This window comes from Acomys russatus, chromosome 5 (genome assembly GCF_903995435.1).
Source record: "Acomys russatus chromosome 5, mAcoRus1.1, whole genome shotgun sequence".
Classification (NCBI taxonomy): Eukaryota; Metazoa; Chordata; class Mammalia; order Rodentia; family Muridae; genus Acomys; species Acomys russatus.
In genome coordinates, this window is record NC_067141.1 from 79,887,443 (window position 1) to 79,904,784 (window position 17,342).

Below are 17,342 nucleotides of genomic sequence, written 5' to 3' on the forward strand. Positions count from 1 at the left end.
GTGCACACCCTTAACTGAAAAGAGTGAGCACACCGCCTGATGTTTAAATAAGCAATGAATGACTTAAGTGATGGGGATCCCATTCTATGCAGCATAAGAAAACCTATCACCAGGTGAAAGCTCATTAAGATGAACAGAAGCCACAAAAGGAGTATAAGAACTACCTAATAAATTTCTGCAAGTGGATTTGTCACACAGGCAGCAAACTTCAATACCTACTCTAAATGTTTCAAAATACAAAACATAACAATTGGTGATCGCTTCCATTACATTTGAGTGGACCTGGTAAATAATTTACTTCTTTCAAGGATGTGATGAAGAAGAGATGAAGCAAGGGGTTTCCCCCTTGAAATGGAAGACAACTATGATGTCTAAAGTCTTTATCAAATCATCTACACGAATAGAATTTTTTTCTTGTTTGAGTTTTTTTCATATTTCCTGACATCAAGATGATATACAAAGGCTTTAAAATATTTACAGTGCTAAAGACATGGCTGTGTAGTTAAGACAACTTTATTACCAGGATCAAGGTCAGGTTTTTTACAATTTCTGTAATTCCTGCTACAAGAAGATCCAAGGGACTAATTTTGGGGACCAGCATGATACACACACACACACACACACACACACACACTGATATCACATAATTAAAGCTAAACAAATTGTTAAACAAATAAATTTTTACTCATGAATATTTTTATTGGGTAAACATTCATTCCTATAACTCAAGTGTTAAGGCACCTAAAGGCTTACCTACAGAGTTTTCTTCATCATGAATTGGCTCAGGTAATAGAAAACAAGCATGTAGGCTTGAAGTCAGAAAAATGTATCCTTATTAGTTGGTAGTATCATTTGGCAATATTTAGAAAATGGTGCCCTGCTGGGGGTAATTTTTCACTTGTGGACTTGAGGGTTTACACACACCATTTCTAGTTCCCAATTTCTGCTTTCTGCTGCAAGTTGAGAATGTGAGCTCTGAGCTTCTTGCTTTAGTTGTCATGTGTTACACTTGTGTTGCCACTTTCAAAATGATCCCATATCCTTCTGGAACCATAAACCAAATTAAATTCTTGTATAAGTTGTCTTAGACATTATGTATCATTACAGCAACAGAAAAGGCACTAATATACACCCATAAAGTGTTACACTTGGAAAAAATTTTACACCTGGATGAGTTATTTCATTTAATTGAATTATGAAATCTAAAATTTACCTATTGTTTGAATTAATAGCGCTTTTGTCCATATTAGTCCATAAAGAGGGGCATTGTAATCTTTTAATAGATTTTGGACAAGTCACTTTTTTTCTCCAGAATAAATAATCTTGTGTAACTGAATGTAAGTGTGTTGGCTAAAGATCTTACCAAATTCTTTATAGCCATAGATTCCCTTTTGTATAAGTTCTTTCAGGTCTTCAAAGACTACTGTGATATCAAAGGCTTTAACAGACTAATTACACACTAAAGGTTTTTACTTTTGTATAAAGATATCAGGAAGTGCACAACTTTACCACACTGCCTACATTTATGGGGTTTCCCTGCAGTTGTTATCAGTCTCTGTTTAATCATAGGGTGAAACTAAGTTCAAGTTTCCTAAGAGCTGGCCAGCTTTCATTATTCATCCGTTGTTCTCCAAATATCATGAGTGTTCCTAACCAGGGCTCCTGTTATTCATGTTTTGTTCCTCAAAACATAATGCCTATTCCTAACCACAAACACAAACAAACAAACAAGAAACCCAAATGAGTATGATTAGTTAGACTGTAAAACCTATATTCTACATCAGTTGATGTAGATCAACTACTTAATAAAAGCCCCTATCCCTAAATCCTGATTGGTGGAAAAAATGTACCTATAACTTGGCACAGGTGTGTGTGGTTTTCAAGCTTAAAAGCTCTATAACATTCTGGCTGGGTGGGGGAGGGAGCATAGAGGTGGGATGTGTCACAGTTTAGCTTCTGAGTATCTTGTGCGACCCTGCTGGATCAGTAGAGGCTTGATTGCAATAAATCCTCATCATTTACATTGACCTGGTATTTGAGTTGTGTTGGATCTCAGTGGACCCCATAACGTAAAGGCTTTACCACATTGCTTACATTCATAGAATTTCTCTCCAGTATGAATACTTTCATAATAATGAAGATTATAGAAATGTGCAATGGCATCACCATATTAAATATATTCATCATGTCTTTCCAGTATAAATCTTTTCATGAGGATGAAGACTATAGAAATGTGCAAAGGCTTCCCCATATTAAATATACTTTGTACACTTTGTACATTTCTATAGTCTTCATTATCATGAAAGAATCCATGATGGAGAGAAATTCTATGACTGTAAGGAATGTAATAAAGCCTTTGTGTTATGGGGTCTATTGAAATCCAACACAGCTCAAACACCAGGTCAATGAAAATGACAAGAATTTATTGTAACCAAGCCACGACTGGTTGATCAGGGCCACAGAACATTCTTGAGAGCTGAACTGTGACACACACACCTTCACCCGTGATCCAGAATGTTATAGAGCTTTTAAGCTTGAAAACTATAAACATATATCCTGTAACTTGTAACAGCTACATTTTTCCACCAATCAGGATTTAGGGACAGAGGCTTTCCTTATGTAGCTGATCTATGTCAACTGACACAAAGTATAAGGTTTATAGTCTAACCAATCATATCCATCTGTCCTCTTGTGGTTAGAGCAGACGTTATATTTGAGGAGCAAAAGATGAATAAAAGAAGCCAGGCGTGGTGGTGCATGCCTTTAATCCCAGCACTCGGGAGGCAGAGGCAGGTGAATCACAGTAAGTTTGAGGCCAGCCTGGCCTACAAAGTGAATCCAGGACAGCCAAGGCTAACACAGAGAGACCCTGTCTCAAAAAACAGAAACAGAACAACAACAACAACAACAAAACAAAAAGGGAATAAGAGAAGTCATGGTCAGGAAGAGTCATTATGTTTTGGGGACAAATGATGAATAATGGTGAGCTATTAGGAAGTCCCCAGCTCCCTGGGAGCTTGAACTTAGTTTCAAACTATGGTTAAATGGACAGTGTATTGGTTGGTTTTGTGTGTCCACTTGGCACAAGCTAGAGTTATCAAAGAGGAAGAAGCCTCAGCTGAGAAAATGCTTCCATGAGGTGCAGTTATAAGGCATTTTCTCATTTAGTGATCAATGATGGAGGGCCCAGCCCATTGTGGGTGGTGCCATCCCTGGGTTGGTAGTTCCATAAGCAGACTAAGCAAGCCATTGAAAGCAAACCAGTAAGCAGCACTCCTCCATGGCCTCTGTATCGGCTCCTGCCTTTAGGTTCCATCCCTGCTTGAGTTTCTGTCTTGACTTCCCCAGTGATGGTCTATAATCTGGAAGTGTAAGGTGAATAAACCCTTTGCTCCCAACTTGCCTTTTGGTCATGTTATTTCATTGCAGCAATAGAAACTCTAACTAAGACAGAGGCTGATAACAAAAAGGCAGTACTTAAGTGTGGGAAAGACTGTAAGCTTTGTCACAAATGAAAGCAGTCTTGGCGGGCTTTACCCTTGAGCACCCCATGGATACCCTGAGATAGACTGGGTAGAGCCATCCTGGGCCTGGAATTCAGGAAGCAGACCTGGGAACTCCACCTGGGCTATTGTTTTCTAATCAACCCTCAATGGGAGAAGGAGACTGTCCTTCGCATGTGACATGGACAGGAGGAGAGGAGAGAGCAGCAGCAGGTTCAGACCGGGCTTGAGCGCACGTGGATCAGCGAACAGGCTGGACCAGCACGCAGGCCAGAGACACCTAGGGACCTGGCCCATGTAACGGATACTGGAAGGTTCACTCTTTTTTTCCCTTTAACCTTTTTTCCCTCTTGTGTAAGGTAGTTGGGTTGTATAATAAAGTTTAATTGTTAAGAAATAGAGCCTACAGACGAACTCTTTTTGTTTGGTTTGGTTTGTGTGTTTTAGTTTTAATTGTTTTGTTTGTTCCCAATATTTGCATATTACAGTCTTCTTTGAATACACGAAAGAACACATTTTGGAGAGAAATTCTACAAATGTAATCAATGTGATAAAACCTGGTTGTGGGTTTCTGTTTTCTTATTTTCACAAATTATGTTGAGATATTGTTTGTTATCCAGTCTGGCTTGGATGTCAGTAATTAGTCAATGCTACATTTGAACTATTGATTCTTGTGTGTCATCTTCCTGAATAAAAGTACAAGGGTAGAAGATGCACCCCCAATGTACTCTGTTTTTCAACACATTTTAACAATGTTAATGTTAAAATGCTTATTAAATGCCCCATAAGGCATAATTTTAATCTATATGGTAAAGATATAATGAACAAGGATAACTGAGAAACTGTAAAATTATAAAATATAAGATGCTTGTTTGCTAGCCCAACCTTGCTTGCCTAGAATCTAAACTTCTGACCCCACCTGCTTCCCAGTTCTCGGAACTGCTACCCTCAAGAGTTCTTCTCTAGTTCCCAGATATCAGATGTCCCCATATGGTTTCCAGTAACTGCTCTAGGGACCCACACCCAAGTCCCCACAAGAGGGTTCCCAATGCCAGATGTCCTAATGTCCATATGGTTTAACTTGATAAGCAACCCCACCTGCTTTGCGGTTTTTGCCTTTAAAACAAGACTGTAACAGTCACTCGGGGTCCTTCACCTCTTGAGTGCTGAGGGACCCTGACGCGTCAGCAATAAAGCCTTTGCTTTTGCATCAGTGCTCCATGTTTCAAGTGGTCTCTCGCGGCGACCCCTTTCCCGAGTTGGGCGTGAGGGTCCAACATAACCAGCAGTCAACTGTCTCTTACAACATAGCTTGATTGGTATGGATATGTATATAGTATTTGTTATTTCATGTTTCTTCATGCTCCCATTATTATTTGGTGCTTTGTCTTTTGTTTTCTTTTTCAGAAGATGCAATAATATTTGGTTTTTTATTATATTTCTTTTTCATGTATACATTTATATTATTACACATAAATAAAATAAACTATATACATCAAGAAGAACCATGAAACAATCAGGAATTATATAAATGTTACATTCATAGTGTTTTGGCTATTTGTATTTGGCAATCTTAAAAAAAAAAACACCTTTCCTATCTTGGTGAGTTTAAAATTCTGAATGTAAATCAATATCTAGAATATCTTATTTCTATCAACTTAAAACATTTATCTATACCTAAAAACATCTTAACCCCCAAATAACTAATTTTAATTGCAAAACTAATCTATCTGGTCTTCAACCCCATCAGAGACTTGAGAAGGAATGAAATTTAATTACCTGAGTAAACCAGAAGTGCAGGTTAGTAGCTTCCAAAATGAAAAAAATGACAGAGTTTGCTGCCTAAACAGTCACCCAAAGCTCCCTATTATGTTGGAGCATCGTCTTCAGCCTTCTGGCCCAATATATCTGACAGACATATTTGTGAGGCAGGAACTATTGAGGACTTGCTTATCCTGTCGTATCGGCTCTGCCTGCATCCAAGCTTGCCCATTTTAGGTAGAATTTGGTGCTTCATCTTGAAGTATCTCTTCTAAGGTAATTATATAGACATATTAGATAATGTAACAGCAATGATATTTATTTTTTAAAACAATTCAGTTTCATGTGTGTGTGATGTAATTATAGGTTTTTAGGCCATGACAGATATGTGGAGACTAGAAGACAACTTAATGGGCCTTACTTTTGGCCATCTTTATATGGTTATCAAGGTCAGGTTGCCAGCTTTGCACATCACAGACATTTCCTACTGAGCCATCTCACTGATGCTCAGATATGATGAGCTGAAACTTTACATCAGTAAAATATTATCTTATTTTTTATTGTAAACATTGTCATCTAAGGATGGCATAAAACAGGATGATTTGAATAATAAAGTATATTTGCAAATGAAAATATTATACTGCTATCTTTTTTTTTCTTTTTGAACGTGTTAGTTTACTTATAGCAGTAGATATTTGCTTTTATACTTTCTCAGAACCATAAATGAATGCCAGAGAATTGTCAGTGTGGGTAAGGTTGGTCACTGCTGAGCCTGATGACCTGAGTTCAATCTCTGGGAGACCCAGATCTCTCCTACAAATTTTTCTCCAATCTCTATACTTGGGCTGTGGCATATGTACACTCCGATGGGGGCGCTTTCAGCAAATATGGCCATTTGGACCTCCTGTGCTCTGCTTGACAAAATCTCTCCTGCCCCCTCCCTTTCGGTGACTACTTGGAAAATTCTCCAGGAGACCTCCTGTCTTTGGGTTTCTTAATAACCAGATATAGATCTGTTTCACCTGTTAGTGCCCGGTCTCACTGTCTCACGCTTTTAGGAAACTGCCAGCACAGCGCCACCTGACCATGAAGGGAATATTATGCGGTATGCAGCAGCAGGGGGCTGATCTCGCTTTCACCTTACTTCCCCCTCTGGCCCCACCCAACATCCTGACTTGTGCTTATAAGCAGCCTGAGAAAATAAAATTTTGTCAGCTTGATCAGATCCTTTTGACTTGCTGTCCGTTCTTTGCGTCTTTTGTCCCCCATTCTCTCCTTAGGGGTCCATGGGTCTTGGTGGATTGTCCGGCGGGCCCGAACAGGTGGCGCCTCAACGTGGGTCCCAACGCGACCCCCTTGGAAAGAACACCCCCCACCATCAGTGGAACGGCTGGCATTCAAGACTCGGAGTCTCCTGAGCGGTTCTCAGGCAATTGGTAAGTTGCAGGCGGTGCATGTCATAAGTGGTGCATGTCATAAGTTTCTCTTTCATTATGGGACAAGAAATTTCTCAACACGACCTCTTTGTTTCTGGGCTTAAAGATTCACTCAAGACGCGAGGAACTAAGATTAAAAAGAAGGATCTTATTAGGTTTTTTAAATTCTTAGCTGATGTCTGTCCATGGTTTCCGCAGGAAGGGACTATTAATGAGAAAAAGTGGCGAAGGGTCGGGGATTGTCTCCAAGACTATTATCGTACTTTCGGCCCTGAAAAGGTGCCTGTGACGGCCTTCAGTTACTGGAATCTCATTAATGAAGTCCTTAAGACTCATCATGATTGGCCTGATGTCAAAAATGTAATTGACGAAGGAGAACAGCTCCTTCTTGGTCCCGGCCTCAGACTCCTGAAGGGAGCCGGACTCACAAGCCGAGTCTTGACTCTGAGATGGCTGTTGGGTGTTCTAGTTCTTCTGTTTCCCCCTCCCCTCCTGCCCTGTCTCACCCTTTGCCTCTGCTTATTGGCACTTCAACATTGTATCCTTCCCTCATTGATTTTGGAGATAATGGACCTCTTGACCCTGGTGAGGCCGCCTCCCTGGAAGAGGGTCCTAACCCTAACCCTAACCCTAACCCTAACCCTAACCCTAACCCACGATACCATAACTCTGACTGGCCACCTGTAAAATTGGAGGCAACCCTCGCTGTGTCCAAGGAGGCAAAACCTGGTAACATTCCCTCCTCAACTCTAGCCAACCCTAAAACAAAAAAATCTTGGCGGTCCTAAGCCTCTCTCTGCCTCTTTACTTCCTCCTTTTCACCTTCCACCTCCCTATGGTCCCCCGCCACTTGATCAGGTTTTCACCCCCAATCCTCTACTCTGTCAGGCACGAGCGGTCACCACCGCTGACCTCTCGACCCTCTGTGAGCTAGTCTGTAGCCGACAGGAACAAATTGCCCTCCTTAAAACACTCAGGGATCTGAACCAACAGCTTGCTGGTCTCTCCTTCCTGGGTGGTGAGGCATCCTCTGAAAGACCGCCCCACACTACGCACGCTTTTCCACTTTCACTTCGTAGCAGTATGACTATTCCTAGTGGGGGAACAACACCTGCTCGCCAGACATCGGGGCATTCTACCGGGGGCCGGAGGGATAGCCAAGGAGAGGCGGCAGACGAGGGAGAGGCCAATGAGGGCACTACAGGCAGCCTGAAAGCTCCTATGGAGGGGCGTCCTTTGATCCATACCCCTCTATCTTTGTCTGTCATAGAGAAAATGAAAGCAGCAGTGACAAAATATGGTGCAACTGTGCCCTTTACTCTGGCCTTGTTGGAGGCTTCTACAGAAGCCTGGCTCACTCCTAATGAATTCAAACAACTTGCCCATGCCTCCCTTGAAGGAGGAGACTTTGTGCTATGGAAGGCTGAGTTCCAGGAGGTGGTACGAGACTTGTCAACGAGAAATGCCCATAATGAAGGCACTCGAGACTGTACCGCAAATAGAATACTGGGTTACCCCCCCCCCCTTGATACCCTCAATGAACAAATTGTTTATACTCCTGGCCTCCTGGCACAGGTGAGACAAGCCGCCCTTGGTGCCTGAAAAAGGCTCCCTTCACGGGGCTCTGCCTCAGTCACTCTTACAAAAATCAGACAGGGCCTTGAGGAACCTTATAGTGACTTAATCAGTCGCCTCAATGAGACTGCGAGCCACTTGTTTGGACCTCAGGATCCAGAAAATCCTTTTATCAAGCAGTTGGCTTTTGAGAATGCTAACCCGATATGTCAGGACATTCTTAAGCACCACCGGAAAGGAACTCTTTCTGATTACATCCGACTTTGTGCAGGTATAGGGCCCAGCCATGCAATAGGCCTGGTCATTGGAGGTGCCCTTCAAAGGGCTGGTCTTGGTTCTCGTTCTTTGCAAAGAGCCTGCTTTAATTGTGGCCAGCCTGGACATTTTGCCAGGGAGTGCCCCCAGCCCCAAAGGACCCGGGAGAATGGCCAAACTCTCCCCTCAGGTGAGACAGCTAGCACACCCTTGACTGCCCTGCTCCAACCAGCCACAGTCTGCCCACATTGCAAATGGGGACGTCACTGGGCTAATGAGTGCTGCTCCAAGACTGATTTACAGGCAACATTCTTCCTCCCCCTGGGTCAGGAAACTTCCCTCAGGGGCAACCTCCGGCCCCCATCAACCGAGTGAACCTTGGAGGAATTGGGTTTATTCCAGCCAACACGTCATCTCAGAACCCAGTGTTGGCATTCACCCCAGTCTCGGGGCACCACTCCCAATGCCCCCTCTCTTAGCCCACAAACCATTTCAGATCTCTGGCGAACAAGTGAAAACAGCCCAGGATTGGACCCCTGTACCACCACCAGCACAATATTGACACCTGAGGAAGGAACTAGATTACTTCCTACTGGAATATTTGGTCCCCTGCCCACTAGTACTTTTGGTCTAATCATTGGCCGTGCCTCTTCTGCCTTAAAGGGCATTCAAGTTCACCCCGGTGCCATTGATTCTGACTATTTTGGAGAGTACCAGCTCTTGGTCTCTGTCCTACAGGGACCTGTATATATCCCTGCTGGTCAAAGCCTGGCACAGGCCCTGCTCCTTCCTCTAGAGCCTGGGCCCTCTAAGATACTAACTAAAACCTGCAATCTTGCCCCTCCATCCACAGAGGTGTTCTGGGTGCAAAAGATTTCTCCCTCTAAACTTATGCTTACTTTGTTTCTTAATGGGCAGTCATTTAAGGGACTCCTTGATTCCAGAGCTGACGCCATGATAATAACATATGAGCATTGGCCAAAACATTGGCCCTTGACTGAATCAATGACCCATTTGCAGGGCACTGGACATTCTCAAAATCCCCTCATTAGTGCTTCTGCAATCAAATGGTCAGATAAGGATGGCAATTCAGGATTGGTCACTCCTTTCCTTATCCCAGACCTTCCTGTCAATCTCTGGGGCAGAGACATTTTGTCTCAAATGAATGTGTTGATGCTCAGCCCCAATGAAACAGTAACTAAACTCATGATGAACCAAGCATATCTACCGGGTCAGGGACTGGGCACTCATGCCCAGGGCAGAACAGCCCCCATAGAGACCTCTCTAAAAAGAAGAAGAGAAGGACTTGGTTTCCCTTTTTTCTAGGGGGCCTTGCCATAACTGCACCCCTACATGCGGACAAGATTACTTGGAAGTCTTCGTCCCCAGTTTGGGTTGACCAATGGCCCCTTTCCAAAGACAAACTCAATGTGGCTACACTGTTAGTGCAGGAACAGCTTGCTGCTGGACATATTGAGCCCTCCAACTCACCCTGGAACACTCCTATATTTGTTATTAAAAAGAAATCAGGCAAATGGAGACTTCTACAAGACTTACAAGCAGTAAACAAGGCCATGGTAGTAATGGAAGCATTGCAACCTGGTCTTCCCTCCCCCTCTGCCATCCCTCATGATTTCCATAAGATAGTTATTGACCTTAAAGATTGTTTTTTCATTCTACCCCTCCACCCAGAGGATTGTAGTCACTTTGCTTTTAGTCTCCCCCAGATTAACTTCCAACAACTTATGCCATGATATCAATGGAAGGTACTACCCCAGGGGATGGCTAACAGCCCTACCCTGGCTCAAAAATTTGTAGGACATATTATACAACCTGTGGGGGATGCTTGGCCTTCTATTTATATCCTTCACTATATGGATGACATTCTTTTGGTCGGCCCTTGTCCACGAGGGCTTCTCACCTGTTTTCAACAACTTCAGTGTGCTCTCTCTGCCGCCAGGCTTAAGGTGACTACTGAAAAGATTCAAATGTCTGAACCTTTTATGTATCTGGGGTATGAACTCAAGTCACAGCAGGTCTACGTCCCCAAGCTTGAGGTACGAACCTTGTCTCTTCGAACGCTCCATGATAATAAAAAATTTCTAGGAAACCTACAATTTCTTAGGCCTCATTTAAAGATACCTCCTGAAGCTTTGATGCCTCTCTACCAGTTACTAAAGGGAGACTCTCACCCTTCCTCCCCCAGAGAACTTACACCTGGAGCTAAGGAATCCCTTACCTTAATCAACCAAGCTATACAATCACAAGCCACCTTTCAGTTTGCTCCCCATGTACCTCTCGTGTATATACTCTGCACTACTACTCACTCTCCCATCGGAGTTTTCTGGCAGGGTTCATCCCTTTCTCCCACCAGGGGAACTCCCCTCCTCTGGGTCCCTCTGTCCTCCTCCCCCTCAAAGGTCCTTGCCACCTATGCTTCATTGCTTGCCCAACTCATAGTAAAAGGAAGAAGGATGTCCAGACAGCTCTTTGGTAAAGAACCTGATTTAATAGTTTCACCATATACGGAGGATCAAGTAAACTGGCTCCTCCAAACTTCCTTTGATTGGGGCACCGTCCTTGATTCATTCATGGGACAAATTGATAATTATTATCGTGAAGATCCCTTCATTCAGTTTGCCTGATTCCATCCCTTCGCCTTTCCACAAAAAATGGTTCACAGGCCACTCATAAATGCCCTCCTGGTGTTTACTGATGGTTCCTCAAATGGCCGTGTGGCCTATGTGATTAACGGAGAGACACACACCTTCATTACCGACCTCTCCTCAGCCCAATTGGTTGAGCTCTTTGCTGTGCTCCAGGTTTTCAAAACCTTTCCCCACGCTCCCCTTAATATATATACAGATAGTGCATATGTGGCACATTCTGTTCCCTTGTTGGAAACTGTGCCTTACATTAAAGCCTCTTCACGGGCCTCCTCCCTATTTCCTGAGATAAAAAACCACATTCAAACTCATACTCCTTTTATTCTCACCCATCTCCGAGCCCATACTGGCCTTCCTGGCCCTTTGTCTAAAGGCAATGCCCTGGCAGAAGCAGCCACCCGCAGCGCAACGCCACCTGACCATGAAGGGAGCATTGTGCGGTATGCAGCAGCAGGGGGCTGATCTCACTTTCACCTTAGTTCCCCCTCTGCCCCCACCCAACATCCTTCCTGGTGCTTATCAGCAGCTTGAGAAAAATAAAATTTTGTCAGCTTGATCAGATCCTTTTGACTTGCTGTCCATTCTTTGCGTCTCTTGTCCCCCATTCTCTCCTTAGGGGTCCATGGGTCTCAGTTGATTGTCCGGCGCGACCGGACACACATTCCAGCACACACATAACTACTCTCTAAACCCAAATATGGGCCAATAAAGTCACTGGGTTTCATCTCTAGAATTCACATAGGGAAGTAGATAATAGCAATACTTTGGCCTCTCACTGCCACATACACACACGACACACAAACACAGTTCAAACATTTGTAAATGGATGAATTTAACAAAGCAAAATAACCCAGTTATTGAGAACATATGAAATGATTTGCCAGTTTATTATTGTACAATTTCAAGAACCATTATATGTACATGTATTTTAAAAAGATGGTTCTTTTTAAATTTTATTTTGTCCTTTCATTCTCTGATTCAAAGATAGGTCATTTTAAAAGCATCTCAGTTGGAATTAGGGGTGCATCCCTACGTAGATATAGCCTATCTCAAAAAGACTCCCCAAAACACAGTATATCTCAAATTATAGAAATTTTCCTAATATAATCTGACTGGTTTCAACAAAACCTTTTGTTATCTTTACTCACATTAATACAACTGTATTAACAACGAAACTAAAAATCAATTTGGAGAGGGCAGGGGAGCTCTGGCTGGAGGCGGAGGGGAGGGACGGGGTAGAGGAAAATTTCCGTTTTCTCTCTCCATCCTTGCCTCACTCACTCACGCCTTCGTCGCTCTCCTCCCCGACGTGAGGGGTCACTCGGTCCCTTCCGACCCGGGGTTAGCGCTGGGGTCACGGGAGGCACGGGAGGTACGAGAGTTTGGGGGTCTCCCCGCACCGGGTGGGAGGCGTGCAGCGGTTCTCGTTTAGGTGAGGGGGCGCTCAGGTTTTCCCCGCGCCGGTCCCCCTTCCATCTGTCTTTCTGGGTGAGAGTGGAGGCGGGGAGACAGCGCTGCTGGGAACCCTGACAGCCGCCTCCTTCATGGAGCTGCGGAATGGTGCGGGGGTCTCGGCAGCCTGCCCCTCTACGCCTTGCCCTTGCGCTTGCCCTCGCCTTCCGGGTGAGACTTGGGTGGTCCCTCTCCCCGCCGACTCCCAAGAGGCCGGGTAGACCAGTACTCTCACGGGGAGTCCTGCTCTTTATCCTGGATCCAGGTCGATCAGATGTCCGGTTTGGTCCTAAACTTTTTCCCATTGGAAAACAGAGGTCAACCAGATGTCCCTCCCAGACCTCCAACCTGGAACGGTGGAACAGAGGTCGACCAGATGTCGGCTCTGGACTTAATAAACTATAAACAAACAGTAGGTAGATTATTTTTCCGTCGCTTTCTTTTATAAAAAGGTGAATTGAAGCCTAAGAATTGTCGAGGTCAACCAGTTGTCCCTTTTGCATAACAGCGTAATCAATCACTTTGTGAAGATTAGTGGATTTATTTTTGTTCTTTTCTCCAAACAGGTTTTCTCTGTGAAAATGCCATCCAGGAGCTATTTATTTATTTATTTATTTATTCGTTCGTTCGTTCGTTCATTCATTCATTCATTCATTCATTCATTCCTTATGTTTATCTATCTGCAGGTGCACCTGCAGGCCGGAAGAGGACACCAGATCACCTTGAAGAGCTGTCCAGTGTTTTGTCCCAGGTCTGATCGCAGATATGCACACACTCTCTCTTTAGGCGTGTGGGGCGGCGGGGGGGGGGGGGGGGGGGGGGGGGCTTGTTTGCTGAAGGTGGGGAAGAGAAACATGGAGGAGACAGACATTGGGAAGCATTGTGTTCCCTAAAACTCTGAGTGGAGTGCTCTATTATCTGGGTGGGAAGGAAGAGGTGGCTGTGAGATGACTGTATGCTAGACTCAGTTCTCTGTGCTGTCAGCATTTGTGGAATGTACGCTTGCTTTGTGGGTCCCAACTTTTTTTTTTTATTTAAATTATCCATCATTTATCTGACATTCAAACATAACTATTAGCCTCATACTTTATTTATTTTTAAGATGTATTTATTATGTATACAGTGTTGTCTGCTTGTAGGCCAGAAGAGGGCATCAGGTTACATCATAGATGGTTGTGACCCACCATGTGGTTGCTGGGAATTGAACTCAGGACCTTTGGAAAAGCAGGTGGCGCACTTAACCACTGAGCCATCTCTCCAGCCCTGTGGGTCCCAACTTAATGACCGTTTTCTCTGCTTGCTTGCTTGCTTGCCTCCATGCAGGAGGGAAGCCAGAAGGAAGGTTCTTCTTGAAGATAAAAGCCACAGAACTTTGCCCCAGCCCATCTGGACAGACTGATGGACTGACCATCCTCTTTCCCAAATGAAGAAACTTCATCCTCCCAGCATAAGAAGACAATCCTTCCCTCTTGACTCACAGGTGGTGCTCTCCCTACCTCCCAGCCCATTTGCCCTCTTTCACTAACCCTGACTCAATAAAATAAATAAATGGATGAAGAATTAGTTTCCAGTTATGTATTTGTTTCTTGGCTTGTCCTGAGTTGCTGGCTGTCTCTGCATGACTGTGCTTGTGTGTGTGTTGTGTGTGTGTGTGTGTGTGTGTGTGTGTGTGTGTGTGTGTGTGTGTGCATGAGTGCATGTCTGTGGACTACTGGTACTCAAAGAGACCATGAAGAGTGTGTCAGAACAGCCAGTGCTCTTAACTGCTGAGACATGATTCTCGTGGTGCAAGATGTCTGTCTACATGAGTTCAGTTTGTTTTTAGAGTGAATGTTTTAGACATGCCCCCCCACAAAAAAACACACACACACACACACAAAAACAAAACAAAAAAAAAAAAAAAAACCTCGCTTGATCCAGTTGAAGATCTGGTCTTCAATGTTTACTTGGGCTTAGAAGAACCTCTGGCTCTTCTAGTCTTCCTCTTGCAATTTAATCCCACTATGTGAGGATAAAAATCAAGGGAAGGCTTTGCTTGACCCATTGTTTCATTTAGAAGTAAAGAGGAACCTCTCCCCCCCCCCACCCCTGACACACACGATATTGCAATAAAAGAAATGTCCCTTACAGATGTGCATGATGGAGCATGCATGCCTATAATCCCAGCACTCAGGGAGGCAGAGGCAGGTGGACTCTGGGGGAGGGGGGATTTAGGTTTGGGGGGACTCTCTGTGAGTTTGAGGCCAGCCTGGTCTACAGCCAAAGATTTTACATGGAGAAACCCTGTCTCCGGTGCAGGCGGGTGGGCGGAGGGGAGGAGAGAATTGTCCCTTCGTTGAGGCCCCTGTAGCCCCACCCCACTGGCTAGCACAGCAACAAAGGGTGTGCCTCTGTTCTGCAGAGCCTGGAGGACTGCCTGTCCTGAGGAGTTTATGCTGTTTTGCGGCATCCCTTACTCTGCTTGTTGCCCTTGCGGTCTTCAACTCCTCTTAATCTATGACTTGTATGAAAACTCGAAGGGGCAGTATCATTGGCACTTACAATAAATAAATCTGAGTGCCAAGAACCACCTTGTTAAGGGAGCTTACTAGGTATGTGGGCTATCTAGGAGGTGATCTGGTGTTTGCAAGGTCTTGTACCACAATGCACCACCAAACTGCTTCCAGCCCCTGACATGCTGTCAGGAGCCATTGATTTGGGTAAGTCCAGTAGGCATGAGAGATCTCTGGAGGTGATGCAGCATTTGCAAGGTCTGTATTGTGATGTACCCCAGAATTGCTTCCAACCACTGACTACCCTGTCAATTGCATTTTGCTGCATCTCTCTAAATTCTGGCATTAGAGCCAGGCATGGTGGCTCATGCCTTTAATCCCATGACCCAGGGAGGCAGAGGCAGGTGGATCACTGTGAGTCTAAGGCCAGCTTGGTCTACAAAGTGAGTCCAGGACAGCCAAGATTACACAGAAAAACCCTGTCTTGAAAAACCAAAAGTAAACACATCTGGCATTGGTGTGAACTGTTATTTTCTGAGTCCTGACCAGCTATAATTGAGCAAACTTCCTACATGACTTTATTGGAGATGTACTGTTTGTTATTCAGATGAATTAATCCCTGATTATGAATTTCCAATTTGATTCAAATAGTTTTAAAAGTTAAAATTAGTTTATGGCTGCAATAAATACCTTTTGGACCTCTGGATGCCTCACTAAGGATACCCTACTAGCAGATGTGTGGCTTTAGATAAGCCTCCACTGCAGATGGTACTACGAATGCTTGTAATTTCACCATAAATATAGGCAAGTTTGTTTAAACGTCTCATGTATGAATGAAGTCACCTAGAGATGTCTGAATTTACTCTGTTTCTTAGAATGAAAGACAGATAAAATTATTGTCCTGAGCTCATTATGAACTAAGAGATAGCTGGATAATCTATAGTTAGGTCTGTCTGAAAAGATAGAAAAGTTGTTTTTCAACCCTGGCCACTCGGTACCTTCTGAGATGGCCTCAGGGCTGTTCTATACTTTCTGAGAAAAACCACACCCTCATACCTGTCCCGAACACCTGACAGCACATGATGCCCAAGCTGAGCTCTTGCCCCCTCAGGGATAAAATAACTAGTAACCAATCATTTTAAAGAACCAACCATGGTCCAACAACTTGCTTAACTATCACTTCTGCTTCTGTAAGAGTATAAAATACCCAAGCTTTGTTTATTCAGGGTCTCCAGCTCAATAGAGCTTGGTAGATCCCATCACGATGGATCAATAAAGCATCCCTTGCTGTTTGCTTCAGACTGGACTCTTGTGTCTCATTGGGCTCTGGAAAGTAGGCCCTAGCCCCCAGGTCTTACATGTCCTAATTGATAAGTTGTATACTCTTGTAAGTTTCAGACCTTATTAACCTTAGACCCCGTCAACCTTTGTCATCCTGAACTCACTATGAACTTATATAATGGATACATAGATAAGAAATGTTTAGATTTAAAACATGTAACCTGTTATATTTTAGAATTCATCTGTTTTTGTGATTAATTGTACTCTTTTGACTATGAGTTAATTCCCTTTTCTCAGATGTATAAATACAGTCTTCTACAGTAAACATGCCTGGAGAATTGGGAAGCTTCAGTCAAAGTTGAGATGCCTGACTTCATCCACCTCTTCTCTTGAAACTTTTCTCTTGAATGTATGTGCTGACATTGGGAAACCTGACTTCAGTTGAAGTCAAGATGCCTAATTTCATCCTCCTTTTCTCTTAAATGCATGTGTATGAGTGGTTTATTTTCTATTGCTCTCTTCTTACTTCTCTGTAGATTCACAAACAAGTTAGCAGACTCAGGGCCTTCAGCCTTCTACTGCTAATAAGCCTCAGATTACACCAACTGATTGGAGATCTCCAAAGAGGCCTATCTACAGATCAAAGAGCCTCCTTTTACGACCCCCTGTGCAGTTTCTAGCCAGAAGCCACTTTTACAGCCTCGGCCATAGGAGATTTGTGGTCAGTTCAAGTTCTCCTCAGCCGCAGTACAGCCAGTCACTAGAGAAGAAACCTTGGGCTCCTTTTCCCCTTCCCTCCTTGCTAGTTCAATCCTGATCTGTTGCCTGAGCCATCAGCTCTGGCCACCCAAGAGATGAAGCGAACTGGAAGGGCATCTGTGTCCAGCACCTGAGACCCTACCCTGGACCTCTTCAGAGCCA